Consider the following 18,507-nt stretch of genomic DNA (forward strand, 5'->3'; position numbering starts at 1 on the left):
TTTTCTATCCTCGAAAGATTCCCCTTACTGTGATTTTCTTTACTTTCTGATATGTGGTTCGATGTGTTCGTTCGGTAATTTGGGCAACTTTAAATATTTTTTTTTTCTTTAAGGGTGGTAGATTTTCTACCCCCAAAATTTTCCCTGTGTGCGATTTTCTAAATTTTGTTATATGTTGTTTGTGGTGCCCAAAGACACATTTCCGGACTGGTAGCGATAGTCACCGGTAATTTGTTTAATTGTAAAGATTCTTTTTTCGTTAAGGATGGCGATTTTTGTACCCCTTAAAGGTATTCCCTTTATGGGATTTTCTTTTTTTTGGATTTGTTGTCAGAGGTGTCCACAGACACAATTTAAGAACCAGTTTCAACAGGCACTGGTAATTTGGGCAATTTTAACGATTTTTTTTTGTTAAAGGTGGCAGTTTTTCTACCCCAAAAAGTTTTCCCTGGCTGCGGTTTGCTTTATTTTGGATATGTTGTAAGGGTTGTGCAAAGACACATTTTAGGACTGGTGTCGAGAGGCAACGGTATTTTGGGCAATTTCAATGATATTTTTTTCGTTAAGCGTGGCGGTTTTTCTATCCGCAACAGTTTGCCCTGGCTGCGATTTTCTGACCTGCAAAGTTTTCCCTTTCTGCGATTTTCTTTATTGTAAGATGTGTTCTTGGGGGTGTGCAAAGACATATTTTAGAACCAGTGTCGATAGGCACCGGTAAGTTGGGCACCCCTAAAAGTTTCCTTGCTGCCATTTCTTTTGTTTTTAGATATGTAGTTAGGTGTGTCCAAATACACATTGTAGGACCGGTGTCGATAAGCACCGGTAATTTGGGCAATTTGAATTTGCTTTTTTCGCTAAGAGTCGCCGTTTTTCTGACCTCCTAATGATTCCCCTGGCTGCGATTTTCTTTATTTTTGGATGTGTTGTTCGGGTGACCGATGACATATTTTAGGATCGGTTTCGATAGGCACCGGTAATTTGGGCAATTTTAACGATTTTCTTTTCGTTAAGGATGGCGGTTTTTCTGACCCCCGAAGTTATCCCTGGCTGCGATATTCTTTATTTTCTTATATGATGTTTGGGTGTCAAAAGACACATTTTGAGAACCATATCGCTAGCCACCGGTAATTTGGATTTTTAGCGTTTTTTTTCGTTAAGTGTGGCGGTTTTTCTACCCTCAAACGTTTTCCCTGTCTGCGATTTTCTTAATTTTTAGATATGTTGTTGGGGCTGCCCAAAGATATACTTTAGGACCGTTGGTGATAGGCATCGGTAATTTGGGTTTTTAGCGATTTTTTTCGTTAAGGGTGGCGGTTTTTCTACACTCAAAAGTTTTCCCTCGCTGCGATTTTCTTTATTTTTAGATATGTTGTTAAGTGTGTCCTAATAGACATTGTAAGACTGGTGTTGATAGGCACCAATGATTTGGACAATTTGAATTTTTTTTTCTTTAAGGGTCGCGGTTTTTCTACCCCCAAAAGTTTTCCCTGGCTGCGACTTTCTTTACTTTTGTATATGTTGTTCTATGTATCCAAAGTCACATTTAGGGCCGGTGTCGATATGCTTTTAAAACTTGTGCAATTTTATCGATTTTTGTTGTTAAGTGTGGGGGTATTTCGACCACCCTAAGTTTTCCCTAGCTGCGATATCCTTTACTTTTTATATTATGTTAGTGTGTCCAAAGACACATTTTAAGACCAGTATCAATAGGGACCTATAATTTAGGCAATTTTAAAGATCTTTTTTCGTTAATGGTGGTTGTTTTTCTACCCCCCCCCAAAGATTCCCCTGACTGCAATTTTCTTTATTTTTGGATATGTTGTTCGGTGTGTCCAAAGACACAATTTTGGATCGGTGTCGATTGGCAGCGGTAATTTGGACAATTTTAGCGATTTTTTATTCTTTAAGATTGGCGGTTTTTCTACCACCAAAAAATTTCCCTGGCTGAGATTTTCTTCATTTTTGGATATGTTCTTAGGGGTGTCCAATGATACATTTCAGGACGTGTTTCGATAGGCACCGGTAATTTGGGCAGCTTTAGGGATTGTTTTCTTTAAGGGGTGTGGATTTTCTACCGCCAAAAGTTTTCCCTGGCTGCGATTTTCGACATTTTTTGATATGTTGTTCGGAGTATCCAAAGATACACTTCAGGACCGGTGGCGATAAGCACCGGCAATTTGGGCAATTTGAACGACTTTATATTCGTTAAGAGGGGCGGTTTTTCGACCCAACAAAGATTCCCCTTGCGGCGATTTACTTTATTTTTGGATATGTTTTACGGAATGTCCAAAGACACATTTAGGATCGGTGTCGACAATCACGTGTAATTTGGGTAATTTTAACGATTTTTTATTCATTAAGGTAAGCGGTTTTTCTACCCCCAAAAGTTTTCCCTGGCTGCGCTTTTCTTTCTTTTTGGATATGTTCTTAAGGGTGTGCAAAGACATATTTTAGGTCCAGTTTCGATAGGCACCGGTAATTTAGGCAACTTTAACGATTTTTTTCCCCTTAAGATTGGCGGTTTTTCCGACCCCCAAAGTTTTCCCTTGCTGCGATTTTCTTTATTTTTGGATATGCTGTTCGGCGTGTCCGAAGACACATTTTGGAAGCGGGATCGATAGGCAGCGGTAATTGTGGGAAATTTTAACTATTTCTTTCGTTAAGGGTGGCGGTTTTTCTACCCCCCCCCCCAATGTTCCTCTGGCTGCGATTTTCTTTATGGTTGGATATGCTGTTCGGAGTGTCCAAAGACACATTTTAGGATGGGTGTCGATAGGAACCTGTAATCTGGACAATTTCAACGATTTTTTTTTCGTTAAGGGTGGCTGTTTTCGTCTTATATTCTTTGAAAAACCAGATATTTTAGTGGCCAATGATTATGAAACTTGAGCATGGGACCGCCTTTCCGATTGAAAATAAATACGTTATTGTAATTTCAGAAAATTAATAATCGTTTCATCTTGTATATACCACTGCACTAGTATTAGTATGACATTTGATTGAGAATTAGTCAAAATTCGCTTTCATCGTCATAATGAAAATTTAACCACTGAATTCAGAAATATCATTAAAATGATTAAAATAATATATCACAAGTGCATTCGGGATAAATGCAAGTTACGTGAAAACATATTGTTGTAATTTACAAGCGCCACTCGCGAATCGTCAAGATATACTCTAGTCACGTATATTAGTAGATATTCTTCGCAAAGTTGGAAGGCGAGATATGTGGCAGGCACCTTTCTAACGTTTCTCGATGGAATGGTAAAAGAGAAGCTTGGGCCAGTGACGTCACTGGTTCACTCACGAATGCCGCTACCTCTCACTTCGTCGATGGCGCTGGACTTGAATGGTTCTCGCGGTCAGTCCCCCCTTCGTAGGGCGCGGGATTTCGTAGGTGTTTTTCAAACGAATTTGTGATAAGTTATCAAATAAAAAAAGGGTGGATTGATAAAAAGTGTACGAAAACGATACACTGGCTAATAACAGTTACAGAAGAACGGTAAAGAGGGCTACCTAATAAGATCTGTGCGAAATTGTGCGGTAGGCTAATCGTCCGGTCGATCGATCTCGTCCTCAATTAATAGATTCTTATAAAAAGAAAAAACCGATAGATTAAGTATAACTATACTCTGGTGTGTGCTGTGTAATCGAAATATGGATATTGGATGGATTAAAACTTCGTAACAGGTAATTGCTTATTTAGTTCAGAAATATGGCGAAGAAGTGAAAGGGAAGATATATCAGAAAGAACAGAATGGGAAATCAAATAAGATTTGGATTTTATTTATGATGTCCAATATAATATATTATAGTCATAATGAATCTAATTATGGTGTTACTTATGATATTTTAAAATGTGTTAGGCTCTAAAAATTGTAACAGTTTCAAACTTCACGCTTTAGAATTTCATCACTAGCTGGATTTCAGATTTGAATTATAATCCGCTAGTTTTCACAATTATCCATGAACAAGTGCGTTTGTAAACGTTGAAATTCTTTGGCTTGGTAAAATTCTTCGCAGGCGATAATTCTTTTAACGGATCTTGCTTGGCATGAAACACCGTAAGTCGTCCACCTAAGAGGTGGAGAAAGGTCGTGATTGCTTCTCTCTAGTGCCCTGGTTAAAAGATTTGTGTGTTACATACTCCATAATTAGTCATATCTCCATATGACGATACTTTTGTTGCGATTTTTGAACTCCTTTATTTAGGATAATTTGTTACAAAATTATTTTGTATGTTATGGTCGATAAATAATAGAAGATAATAGATCTTTTTTTAAATATTTCAACAAATTTCAGGTGGTCTCAAAAAATTATAGGGAATTTTATAAGGTTTCAAATATGTTTAAAAAATTCAAAAGATTTGGAAAATTTTTAAGGAATTTAGAAAGATTTCACAAGATTTAGGAGATTTCATATTATTTATAATATTTTAAGGAAGTTGAGGAACTTTTGGTGATTGTAATAAAAGTTTGATGGTTGATTTATGTAAAATGTGATCTCCCCAGTTCTGGTCAAATGTCCAAGTTTTAAAACCTCTGAAGCAGAAAAACAGGTTTTTAAGAATGTGTGCACTCGTTACCTATCGAAAACTGATGGTCAAGTTTATTAGTCACCTATTTTGGTCAAAAATTCAAAGTCAGAGATTTAAAAAAAATTTTTATACAATTTTTCGAATAAAAAAAATTCTGTGTACGGCTATTTGTTGTGCTCGTAAAGTTGAACAATTTATTCTCACGACTTTCTTCAAAAATAATACTATTAAAGTTAGAACATCTTCAAAATTTTAAAAAAGCAGAAAAAGGTTTTATACTTATGCATTAGTGGCACCTGTACTGGCATGTTCCTGGGATGATAACGCTATTCTGTACTGGGCTACCAGTGCTGGCCCCGTACTGAATTTCGGTACTGACGCAGTACGAACTAGTACTATACTATATTTAAAAAATGATAAAAAACCATTGAATTATTTTTAGGACGCATCTACTTCATCCATTCATAATCATACGACTGCAATTCGTCTGAATATTATTTATAATTTTAAAATTGAAATTTCGTTTAAACATTTTGGTTCATTTCAAGACTTAATACTGCTATACTCTAATGATATAAAAAAAAGGTATTTAAAAAATAAATATTAATTGATTGCGAGAACTTTGACCTTAAATATGAATGATTTTGTTAAGGTTGAATATATATGTTACATTTTTAAACATTATATTACCAATAAAATTAATAACGCTACGGGTTATCGAACCTACATCTATACCTAAATCTGTTACCTAGCACCCGGCAGTCTTAACCGTTGCGCTAAACGTACGAGTAGAAACTTGACGAAAAAACCATCCTCATAAGCTACAGCTCAACAAAATTGAAACACTAAATTTTAAACCACTTTACAACTTTTTACAATGATCAGTAATGTAATTTTTTATGAACATTTAAAACTTTCAACGACGGAACTTAGAAATTTCACCGTAAACTTTGAAAATTTTGTAATAACAAAATGTTTTAACTTTCGGGTAAGGTTTGTTTTTTATGTGTTTAGGACGTTTCTACGGTGTTTCAGGCCCGTTTAGAAATTTCCCTGATGGGCCCTAATACAACAAGGTTTCTGGTCCTATCCCGGCCGGGCTACCCCTGGCTGGGTTTCATGGACAGGAACCGAGCGGGAGCCGATCGGGCTACAGTTTTCTCGAATCACGTAGTCCGGGGCTGGCGGGTTACTATCCGGGCCAACCCTGGTTATATCCCATGGTCGGGAGCCGACTGGGCACTGGTCAGGTTAATGTTTTTGTAGAAATTACATATTTTTTAAGAGCCGTGATATTATCAAAGACGTGATTATGAATGCTAGATGAATTATTATTTGAAAATTACAATTTACATATTTATTAGATCAGTGAAACAAAAATGAGATTTTTTAAATTATTAAAAAAAAAACATTAAATTTTTTCGAATAATTTAACATTTTAAATTAAACTGTTATCGATTATGCTATGTGCAACAACAGAAATGATACAATTTTTATAAACTTCTCTGTATTCGGACAATATTTAGCCTTGCAATTTCAAATTTACCGCCAAATATAGCGCCTGCTGTATTTGTCGTCTGCATAGACACTCAGTAATTTTCAGTTTCGCACCTGGAACGAGGATGCTGCTTGTACTCACGTCGCGTCGTCTCTTCGAAGTTCGCAAATAAAATCGAGACTCGTAGTTAAAATCAACCTTATTTCAGTAATTAGTCTGAAACCCCCACTTAGTGCACGAATAATTATTATTTTTAATTAAAACATAGTCTTGTGTATACAGTATTTACTTTCTTCTTTCCTAACCTTAAATCACCACGTGGCTTCCAAATTGCTATGAGATGCTATCATCAGGGAATAAAATTCGACTCCAAGTTTCTTGCCAGACTTGGTTCACTTGATTTGACTTTCAAAGTTCATCGTAATCTTTACGATGAGTCTTAAAAGACAAAATAAGTTACCAACTTCTCGCCTGAAGCAAAATTTCTTAACCGCTTTTTGGCCGGATTACCCGATCGGATCCCGGCCGGTATTGAAGCTGGGATCCGAACAGTTTACCGTAACGTTTTTAGCCAGCTCCGGGCCGGATGCCCCGACCAGCGCCCGGCATAAAGCGGGGCTTTCCGGTTGGGACCCGACCGGATCCCTGATTGGATTCCTACACGGGAATTGACATAAAATTAAATTTTTTCTGAACATTTTCGCGACAGTTGTAGTTCATTTTTGTAGACATTTTAGAACACATGAACCATATTTTTAAATATATTTTTATAATTTTCTTAATATTTATACTGTCGGCATAGTAATGCGCCTATCATGGAGTAAGCTGTTAGCCAGTACTGGGCGAACTGCTAGCTATCATACAGTACCTCTACACCGTGCGAGAGTTGTGCCAGTACTGATCCAAAGCTTGGCTGCCAGTGCGTCCGTTGGTAAGATTGGTGTAAGAAAAAAATTTTCCGATTGGGTACCTAAGCCAATGGAATTAGACATAAAAATCGAGTCAAGTAACAAGCATTTTCTATGCCTTTAAAAAAATGGTATAGTTGTTTTTTATATGTCGAATCACAAAATAAAATTTGCAAAACGTGACAGGATCAGCAATTTGTTTAAAAAATTAATTTGCAAATTATCACATCTTAGCGAAAATACCAAAGCTTTTGCAAAATATTGTATCTGCTTGTTAGATTCTTGTTATAATAAGAAGGTAAAGTAAGTGTGACAGTTATTGGAAGCTAAGGCGAATTTCAGATTTCAAATGCGTAAAAAAGTATATTAAACATATGCATGAGTTATCGGCACTTCGATGTGTGAGTGATCGGTAATAACGTTTAGGAAAAAACATTTTTGCTGAGAGCGAAGAACACAACAGCTTACTATATGTATGTAAAATACTGCCCATCTGCCGAAAACCCATGCATTGACGAAGACTGGCACATTTACCTTATTGGTTTTATGTGCAAAATGACTTTCGCGAATTCCAAAAAATGTCGAAGTTTTTAGGTCCCCTGAGTCAGAAAAAATAATTTTTAAGTCGGTGCCTGTCTGTCACCGTCGTCTTTGTTTTTGTCGTTGTAGTCTGTAAACACGGTAACATTTAAAGGAATTACCCGATTGGATTGCCCCTTTGCACAATTTAAAAGGGTATGAAAAAAGGACGATTTCGTTATTCAGCTATTTTGAACAAAATTTCAAAAATTTGGAGTATTATCAAAAATTTTGAGACCATTTTTTCACGATTTAAAAATTCTATGCGCAGCTTTTCGTAGTATTCAAAAATTATAAAAATTTATTTTCACGACTTCTTTGATAAAAATAAAATTATTAGAATTATAGCATTTTCAAAATTTAAAAAAAAAATGAAAATTTGATGCCGTGCAAAGCACGATATAAAAACAGTCAAGTGAGGAAAACATTGCGTTTTGAGAGCCCTACTACAAGATAATGATAACAGTTTTTTGAATTTTCGTAAAGAATCGAAAATTTAAATTTTTATCGCATAAAAATAATTTAAAATTCCAATTTGCGATCAAACTATTCAAGATACAAAAAAAGATTGAGAGTCCAAAATTGTGAACGCAAAAAGGATCTAGTAATTTTTTCAAATAATTTTTAGATATGACCAGTTGCCTTCATTTTAATTGTAAAAAATTAGATAAAATTTTTTTTTTGTAAAAATAACACGCAAAAAAATGAGCAGACAAAAATTGTTCAAATCAAAAAAGATCTTTAAATTTATTATGATCTATTTTGGCAAAAGTACATAAAAATGAAAAATTACTTTTATTTGACTTTGTTGTGATCGTAAAATAACATAAAAAATTAAAAAATTAATATTATGGAAAAAGGATACAACACACCAAAAAATAAATAGACAAAAATGGTTCAAATAAGAAAGTTCTACAAATTTCTTATAAACAATGTTTTGATAGCACACCTAGTTTTTGTTTTAATCGTAAAAGTAACATTAAAAAAGAAATTACATTTTTGGAAAATCTACATTAGATAAAATATTGTTTGCCTCAAAAACGTTTACAAATATTCTACAATCAATTTTTTGATAACACATATATTTTTTTTTGGTTGTAAAAAATTTCATTAAAAATAAATATGTCTGTATTTCGCAAAACTATGTGCGAGACACAAGACAATGGTAAATAAGGAAATTGTTTATCATAAAAAGATCTAAAAACTTGGTCGCCTCAAAAAATACATTCTCATCGCGTATCTCGTATTTGGCACACGATTTTGTCAAAAAAATTTACTTTTCTGCTTCATGTTAAACACTTTAATATCAAATGTACATTAAATTTATTTATGTACCTCGGCCTGGGATTGCGTATTCAGAAATTGTAAACTAAAGTACAAATTTTATTTATCATGATTACTTTAATATATGTTTTTTATTTTGCATTATATTTTATACTCAGCTATCCTGAAAGATGTATCATATCAATAAATTTATATTTTCACAATTCCTAATACCCATTGGTATCAAAAATACATATTTTCATTGTCTTGTTTCTGTAAATAAAAACATAGTCAAAATGCTTTTTATAGGACCTTTAACTTTTTTATTTACTGTATTTTGCGTGGCTTCCTGAAAAAGATGTATTATTATATTCATCAGTTTGCTTTTTCATGAATCGGTTCAAAATCACATGCATCTAAGAAATTCTACCTTAAGGACGAGAATGTGAAAATTCTAATTTTCCTGCCAAACAATAGGTGCTATTAGGCATTTCACGTTAGATGGGAAAATTCCAAATGCAGTCGACAAAACGTGATTTTTTTATAGTCTAAAAAAATGATTTTTTAACAAGTGTATAGGCTATTTTTACCGTCTTTTACGTTGTTGCGTGTGAATTTAAATTTTCGATTTTCTTATGGCGAAATGCCTAGTTTCGCGGAAAAGTTGAATAACTATATTTTTCAATTAGGGTAACGCTATTGAAAAATAGTTAAAAGCAATTTTGTAGAAATTTAAAAACAAATAATTTTGCTCTCCAGTCCATAAATACTGACAGGAAAAGGCTGGTTTATGAACTTGACGTATATTGTTGTACCATAGATGTATTTTGACGAAAATTGAACATGTGCAAAATCACACAAATCTAAGACATTCCATCTAAATAATAAGAATGTAAAAATTCAAATTATCCCGCCAAATATGGGCGCTATTAAGAAATGGTACGGAGCAATTTGGTAGATTTATTGGAGACGAGAAATTTTCCTCTTAACCAATAACAAACTTATTTGAGGCAATGATTTATTCGAGGCGATAAATTTCCTAGTTTGCTAGTTTACGCTTGTTTCCGTTGCTTGGATGTAAATTTGAATTTTCTATCGTCTTATGGCATAGACCAGTGTGTAAAAGGAAAACCAAATGAGGAATTTTTTCGAAAGTTATTGCGCCATCAGACAACAGACACACATTTTAGTAAAATTCATTTTTTTCTAAATAAGGGTGTCTCAAAACGTCGAGAAAATATGAAAACGGGACATGTCTAAAGTCACACAAAGCTAAGACAATCCATCCGAATTATGAGACTGTATCCCGTTTAGAAATCATGACCGGGTTCGGGACGGATTCCGGAAGGGTTGCCCTGGTTGTATCCGAAATCTGGTCAGGCTGTGCGGACGGATTCTGGTTGGTTTTGTCACGCTGCGCTGGTCAGATCCCGGCGGGGTGTACCCAGTCGGCTCCCGGCCGGGTTACTCTATCGGATCCCGGATACATATAAGGTAATCCAGTCGGAATCCGACCGGTTTTTGACTGGGCTCCTCGATCGCATTTTAATGGAGCCTTTTTCCACAGCGAACATATTCTACCAACTGGTAGAGATAAGAATCTTTGTCAGCACTTATATCCACCTGTAAAAATAAGTTGAAATTTCAATTTCAGAACTGCATTCATAATAATAAATATATTAACTACAAACATTGATTCAATGTAAGTACTAAAATATAGGTTATGATTCTTAACTTTCTGTAAGAAATTGAATTGTATGAAATGAAACTTAAATTGCATAAAAAATGTACCTTAAGCGTAACTATAAATAATCCGCTTGCTCCAAAAAGTTGGATACAATTTTGTGAAATTTAACAAATTTCTTAACGGATAACCTGGCGTCCACCGACGTTTTACTGCGTTTTTAGCGTTAAAGACTCCGGAAGTTGCCGAATCGCTATTACGTGCAAGTATGATAACGTAATTGAAAACCTTGTTCGGAAAAAGCTATTTCTCTTCTTATTACGTTTTTTGTTTATTCAAGATAATATATAAATACATTAAAAATAAGCAAAAATCGTATCACAAAAAAATAAGTATAGTTTCACTGGGAAACTATGTTTGAAAATAAAAAATAAGTTGGTCAACGATTTTGCAGCCACGGCAAGTCTGGGAACTGCAGAATCAAAAGTGGGAAACCATATAATTAAAATTAGTTTAATTTTCTTTCATAATTGATAAAAAAAACACCTAAAATACAAAAAATTAGTCTTTCGCCTGTCAGATATTTACAAAGGACCCACTTACGGCAGTCGTTTGTGGATATTTCTTAAGATGTTTTTAAGGTTATAATACTTCTATTATGCACCATTTTTGGCCTGACTGGATTCCGATGGGAACTCGGTCAGATCCCGGCCGGGCAATGAACAAAAGAGTATCCCGGTTTGAACCGGTCAGATTCTGGCCAGAAACCTTCTTCTGGTCGGGTCAAACCGGGCTATTTCTATACGGGAAAAATTCAATTTTTTCAGCCAAAATATGAACCTCTATGAAAAAGGTTAAAGAGCAATTTTATAGATTTGTTCGAAGCGAGAAATTTCCTTGTTGACTGTTTTACGTTATTTTTCGTTGTTTGGCTGTAAATTTGAATTTTCTGTTTTCTTATGGAATTTTCTACGTTTCAAACAGAAATGTTTATCGCTATAGAAAAATATTTTAGAGCAATGAGGTGGATAATTATCCAGTGATGAATTTCGTGTGTTTGGTATATGGGTTTGGCACCCCTTACACGCTCTCACATGTACCTGAAAAATACCATTAAAACAAAAAATGTTAATTCTTTATGAAATGGACATTTTCAGCTCTATATTGTTGTCTTTTTTTACTTATAACTATTTAAATTTGTCCAGTGGAATATTTATTATCATTGGTACAATAATTTTTAATTATTTAGACAAATGGAATTCGTTTAAATAATTTTTGTTTGAAATTTTCTTTACCCTTAAAATTATTACTATTAGTCTGGTGGAATATTAATTAACATTGGTCCATTAATTATTGATTGTTTAAACGAATGGAGTTTGTTTAAAATCAAAGTTAATACCGTGGGTGTAGTGGAATATTCATCAGTATTAATGAATTTCTAATTTCTAATTAATTTAATGATAATTAATTTATCAGTAAGAATTAGGTAATAATTTTCATTAAAAACAATTTTTTTTCAAATAAAATTATTCAAACAATGTTGATAACTATTTCACTGAAGAAATATTAATAATCATATTTAAATTATTTAAACAAATGAAAATAAATCAACTAATATTAATAAATATTCTACTGGACTAATAATAATAATTCTTAATGAAAAAAGAGAATTTTCAAGAAAATTGTTAAAACAAATTCCTTTGGTTTGAAAAAAAATTTTTGAATTATGTTAATAAATACTCCACTAGACTAATAGTAATAATTTTTATGGATAAAAACGAATCGCCGGAAAAAAAATTATTCGAACAAAATCTATGTGTTCAAATTATTAAAAATTAATTAACCGCACTGTAAAAAAAGCTTTGGTGATATTTACATTGAACTAGACATTATACGTGCACTGTATATTTAAGTTACAATATGTAACCTGATTAATTTAGGATACTACAGCACCTACAGGGTGATTTTTTTATTGTACCCGAAGTTTTTTTTTAAATTCAAAAATAGCGCGCCACCTGCCGTCATTGTAGCCGCGCGGGTTGTAAACATCAAATCATTACAATTTTCACCTAGAATCGCTACACACCGCGAGAGTGAGCCGAAATTGTGAAATTTTTGTTTCAAAATCAGTCCTCGGTTGTTCTGACTTTTGATTTCGAATAGGGGCGATTACGACTAGCCGCCACGGTCTCCTGATGTGTCGCTTCTGGGCTTATTCCTATGGGGCTACTTAAAAAGTAAGGCTTATGTCAATAAAACTGAAACTCTCGAGCAACTCAAGGCCAACATACTCTAAGAAATCGCTGTATTTGGACAGGAAACACTTGAAAAAGTGATGGAAAACGCCGAAAAAAGGACTGATTTATGCGTAGCTGCTGGCGGTGGTCACTTCCCAGACATTGTTTTCAAAAAGTGACATAACAAATTATGTAATTACGAATTTTAATTTTAAAAAGTTTCAGCAAGAAAAAATTAGTTTTTTTTCCAAAAAATATGGGGTACAACAACAAAAATCCCCCTGCATTTGCAATCTAGTGTATGTAAATTTTGACGATGTCTGCTTTTCTATCACGAGGGAGTAACTCCGCACGGACAAGTCATGTCAAATGATAAGTTCTGGAGACATCAGAACGGCCACTTACCATTTGGTGCGCATTTCGTTTGTATTTGTGTGCGTCAAACAGATTTTAAGGTTCCACTCGACCAAGATTAATAATTTTGTTATCTATCCCAGTGCGTTAGTGAAGAAGGGGATAAATAAACAGTGCGTGAGGGGGGGAGGGGAAGAAAGGAATAGGGATGTCTGGGTACAGAGATGAAGGATGACGGTACAAAGTTACGGATTCTCGGTCGTGCGAGAAGTGGGCAGTGAAGATGGTGAACGAAGGTAGATGACACGGCGCTGGCCGGGCGGAAATTAGTTGCGCGGCGCAGGGCGAGCTGGAATGTGCGAAGGGGAAGATTGACGAGCGGCGAGCCACGTGTCTAATCCCCGCATGCCCTGTGGAGAATTTCTTTGACTCGAGGGTGGAGGTAACTGTAGCCGTTTGATCTCCCCCTTTAAGAGCTGCCACCAAGTTGACAGCCCGTCCATAGAAGCGTGACTCGTAATATGCGTTCTTAAACTATGCGGCGCCTCGTCCGGCGATTAGGACGCGAAACTCTGTCGACCCCTGTCATAAAAGGGTTTGGTCAGGTTGGGGCTCCGTACACGCTACGGACGTGCGGAACTATCTGCTCACTTTCTCCGTCGAGAGTATCACTTTACTCGGCCCGCTTTTTATCTCCTTCGGCAGTGGCTTTTCAACCTTTCGGCCGGATAAGTTCACTTCAAGGAGGAGATCGACTGAACTAGGGAAGAGCAACCCTTCGGTCGAAACTCCACCCGGTCAGCGAAAGGCACCGAGCGTTTCCTATAGTGGCACTGTCTGGTTTCCCAGGCACCACAACACGTTCACTAACACGACACTAATTATGTGTTTTCGTCACACGGCCGGATCGATAAATAGAAACCACGGGGAAGTTGAATAAAAAAAACACTCGATCGCGAAGAAAATCTCAGATGAATTCGCGAACGGCGGTTTTGGTAGTTGGCGGTAACATTTGCTCTATATCAGGCTTGTCAGGCGATAATTCGCCAGGGTTGGGGTGACGGGAGAGTGCGTCAGGCAACCCATTTTCCTTCCCGGGGACGTGCTCCACAGTGCGCGGAAATCGGCTGAGAAAGAGGTCCCATCTGGTCAACTTGTCCCTCGTATCCTTTTGACGTTCCAACCAGATGAGCGTCTTACTATCGGTCCTTGGTGTAAACGGCCGATCTTCCAGCAAGGGCCGGTACCTTTGTATGGCCCACACGATCGCGAGACATTCCTGCTCGTTGCAATGGTACCGGGGCTCGGTGGGTGAAAATTTCGCGCTGGTAAACAAGATAATGTGGCGTCGGCCATCTGGCTCCTCCTGCACCAACACGGCATCCATTCCACGGGCATTAGCGTCTGTCTGGAGGACGAACCATCAGTAGGGGTCAGGTCGACTTAGCGTGATCGGTTTCTGGAAACTGGCTTTGGCCGCTTCGAAGTGTTTTAAATTTTCCGGGGTCATGCGATATGGTCATTTTGTCGATAGCATATCCGATAAAGGGGCGAGAATGATCGAGGAATTTGGAATGTATTCCTTGACCCAATTGCAGATACCCAGAAAGGAGCACATCTCCTTCTGGTTTCGCGGCAGTGCGGCGTTTCGTATGGCCTCAATTTGCCTTGTTTGAACCGAGTTTCCTTCCGTACTGACCATGCGTCCCAGGTACGGAAGGTTAGTTCGGCCAAAGCTGCACTTGGCTGGCGCTACTGTTAACCTATATATGGTTAACCTCTCGAAGACGAGGGCTAAATGTAAAAGGTGCTCCCCCCAATTCTTTGAATAGACTACAATCTCATCTAAGTAGGACATAGTGTGTATGCCCCATTTCTCGGCTAAAACCTGTCTCATAAGGTTTTGGAAAGTTCCGGGCGCGTTTTTTAAACCAAAAGGCACCACGCGGATCTAAAATTGTCCCCGTCCTTGGGTGGAGAAAGCGGTGTACTGCCGGGATCCTGGCGACATGGGTACTTGCCAGTATCCGCTTTTTAAATCAAGGGTTGAAAAGATCGTCGCCGTGCCGAGATCTTTCAGGCTCTCGTGTATTCTGGCAAAGACTGCGAGGCGTCTACCGTCCTTCCATTCAACCTACGGTAGTCAATACAAAAATGGTAATCGCCATCCTTCTTCCTGGCGATAACAATGGCTGAACTGAACGGTGAGGTAGTTGGCTCAATTATGCCATCTCGGAGAATCTCGCGCAGCTGCACGTCTATATATTGGCGTTTCTCGTCGTACTATCGGCGAGGTGCTTCCCGAAAAGGATGTCCGTTCTTCAATTGTATTGAGTGTTGCACGCTGGCCAGAGTTTGTTTAAGGCGTCCACTTCCGTGAAACAATGGCTCGTGTAAACGCATTAATTTGTGAAACTCAGCCTGGTATTCGATGGAGAAATTATTATGCACGGTAATTTCCTCGGTGGGTAAGGCAAGCTCGTGGTCGTGAGGGATGGGACTGAGATAAAGCCTCTGTCGACTGATAGTTCCAACTAAGATGGAGTCAGCTACGTGGTCGTGGATCACCTGGTGCGGTTTCAGCCAAGGTCGGCCCAATATCAGCTCTGCCCTCAATTCGGGACTGACATGGAAGGAACCGGGGTAGTCGGCTAGCTGTAAGGTGGGCGTCAATTGAATGCTTCTATTCAACTCGATTGTTGCTCCCACGGCGGCCAGTGTGGCGTGGGGTGGGGGGTGCAACCTTGAAGTTCGGAGGGGGCTAAAATCGACTGATTAACGAAGTTCTCCGAAGCTAAGGTGTCGATCTCAGAAATTATTTCGCGCTTGCCTAGAAGTACCCTTATTCTGGGCAGATTGCTGAGATCGGCCGATACGGCGCTCAAGACGAAGGCGCGTTCGGCGCTGTCGGGGCGGCAGATTCCTCTGTCTTGGTCGCCCGGCCCCTCCAGTTTCCCCGAACCGCGGCGGCTTGGCTAGACATGATTACAGGGCACTCTCGGTGAAAGTGCCGTCCTGGGCAGTAATGGCACTGCGGGGGAGGCCTCGTTCCAGTGGCCGATGCTTCAGTGATGTTCTCTGGCGATGACATGGTTGTAGTCGTCTTGTTCTGGGCCTCGCGACCAGTCTTGTGTGGTGCCTCCTCGGCCTCGTCAGCTTCGGTTTGCACGGCTCGTTCATCCAACTCTTCAAACGACATTACATCCGCTGCTATGAGCATCTTTTTAATGGATGGCCTGAGGGCTTCCAACAGCAGCGAGACGATTTTTCCCTCTGGGGCCGAGGGCAGTAACCTGAGGGCCAGTAAGCATTTTTTTTGTAAAAATATACCGGTAGCCTCACGTTCCTCCTGTTTGGTTGAATAGAGCTTGATGCCAAGTTTATTTAGTGCCGTCACTCCGGCAAAATGCTGGCTTAACAAAGTCCTGAACTTTGCCCACGGTAAAGATAGGGTTTCGTAAATCTCATACCACTTCGTCGCCTTCTCTGTTAGTGACTTAGTGACGTGGTTGTGAACGCGCCACGTTCACAATTCCAGTATGTGCTGGCGTGCCTAGAATTATCGGTCATGGATTGGCTGGCGCTATTTCGGTGTCCGGGCGGCTGCTAGGGCCTGGCGTGGCATCATGTGTGATTAAGGGTTCTCTGAAGAGCACTCGTGTAGTACTGCGTGCAGTGTCGGGTGTAGATTTGCTTCTACCCCGTCGGTTGGTAGGAAGCGATGAGAGGTCTATCAAGCTAGCACCTCCACAAACGAAATTCCCAAATTTCTTTATGTCAGAATTTTGGGCTTAAAAAGATCCTACTCCATTTTCACTTTCCCAATGGAGTGAAGATGGAGTAGGATCTTTTTTTCAAGAAATAATTTTAGTTTGAAAATATTATTTTCCATCTAGTCTTATTAAGACGTTAAGCATTTTCTGTTATTGAAGATTCTTAACTTGATCGATATTGTGTAGATTTTCTGTCTTCATGGTTTAGAGGGTTGATCTACTGTCGGTAAGGTACAATATGATGATATAGCAGATAAATTTTTAAAAAGTAATGACTTGTATTATTAACGCCTAGCTAAAAATTAGCGTTATTTTCTTGAATTAGGAGTTCTTATTCTGATCCCTCTAATAGCTTAATTGGAAAAGCACCTGACCGGAAATCAGAACATTCCCAATGGAATGAAGATGGAGTAGTATTTTTTTTCAAGAAATAATTTTAATTTGAAAATATTATTTTTCATCTAGTCTTATTAAGACGTTAAGCATTTTCTGTTATTGAAGATTCTTAACTTGATCGATATTGTGTAGATTTTCTGCCTTCATGGTTTGGAGGGTTGATCTACTATCGGTAAGCTACAATCTCTGGTGATATAGCAGATAAATTAAAAAAAAATTCTCAAAAATATTATTTTTTGCCAAAGTCATATATACGTGATAGAGAAGGGTTGATTTTATACGTTAAGGGTTGAAGCCCAAAAATCAGAGTGGGTATTTTCGAGGAGCCCAAAAATCAGAGACTACTAACACTAGTAAATTGACTAGTGTCAATATAGTCTTTGGTTTTTGGGCTCCTCGAAAATTCCCACTCTAATTTTTGGGCTTCAACCCTTAGCGTATAAAATCAACCCTTCTCTACCATGTATATACGACTTTGTCAAAAACTAATATGTTTGAGAATTTTCTAGTGTTAATGTAGGCTCTGATTTTTGTGTTTCAACCGTTAACGTATAAAATCAACCCTTCTCTACCACGTATATACGACTTTGTCAAACACTAATATTTTTGAGAATTTTCTAGTGTTATGTAGTCTCTAATTTTTGGGCTCCTCGAAAATATCCACTTCGATTTTTGGGCTTCCACCCTTAATGTATAAAATCAACCTTTCTCTACCACGCATATATGACGTTGTCAAAAAATAATATTTTTGGGAATTTTCTAGTGTCAATATGGTCTCTGATTTTTGTGCTTCTCCAAAATATCCAATCCGATTTTTGGGCTTCAACCCTTAACGTATAAAATCAACCCTTCTCTGCCACGTATATATGACTTTGTCAAAAAATAATATTTTGGAGAATTTTCTAGTGTTAATGTAGTCTCTGATTTTTGGGCCCCTCGAAAATATCCACTCCGATTTTTGGGTTTCAACCCTTAATTTATAAAATTAATCCTTCTCTGCCACGTATATATGACGTTGTAAAAAATTATATTTTTGGGAATTTTCTAGTGTCAATGTAATCTCTGATTTTTGGGCTCCTCCATATATCCACTTCGATTTTTGGGCTTCAACTTCTAACTTATAAAATCAACCCTTCTCTACCATGTATATATATATATGCCTTTGTCAAAAATTAATATTTTTGAGAATTTTCCAGTGTCAGTAGAGTCTCTAATTTTTGGGCTCCTCGGAAATACCCACTCTGATTTTTGGGGTTCAACCCTTAACGTATAAAATCA

General features: G+C 37.4%; 1 protein-coding gene across 12 annotated transcripts in view; it reads left to right on the forward strand.

Annotated features, from left to right (window-relative positions):
* The first annotated feature begins 3,346 nt into the window (after nt 1–3,346).
* The window catches only part of LOC117174109, an 829,515-nt gene continuing 814,354 nt past the window's right edge, over nt 3,347–18,507 (forward strand). For all 12 annotated transcript variants that reach the window (XM_033362864.1, XM_033362872.1, XM_033362867.1 and 9 more), the window contains exon 1: nt 3,347–3,690. The gene's annotated coding sequence lies outside the window, so the exon portion shown is untranslated. The remainder of the gene's footprint in view (nt 3,691–18,507) is intronic.

Source organism: Belonocnema kinseyi, chromosome 6, assembly GCF_010883055.1.
Source record: "Belonocnema kinseyi isolate 2016_QV_RU_SX_M_011 chromosome 6, B_treatae_v1, whole genome shotgun sequence".
In the NCBI taxonomy this organism is placed as follows: domain Eukaryota; kingdom Metazoa; phylum Arthropoda; class Insecta; order Hymenoptera; family Cynipidae; genus Belonocnema; species Belonocnema kinseyi.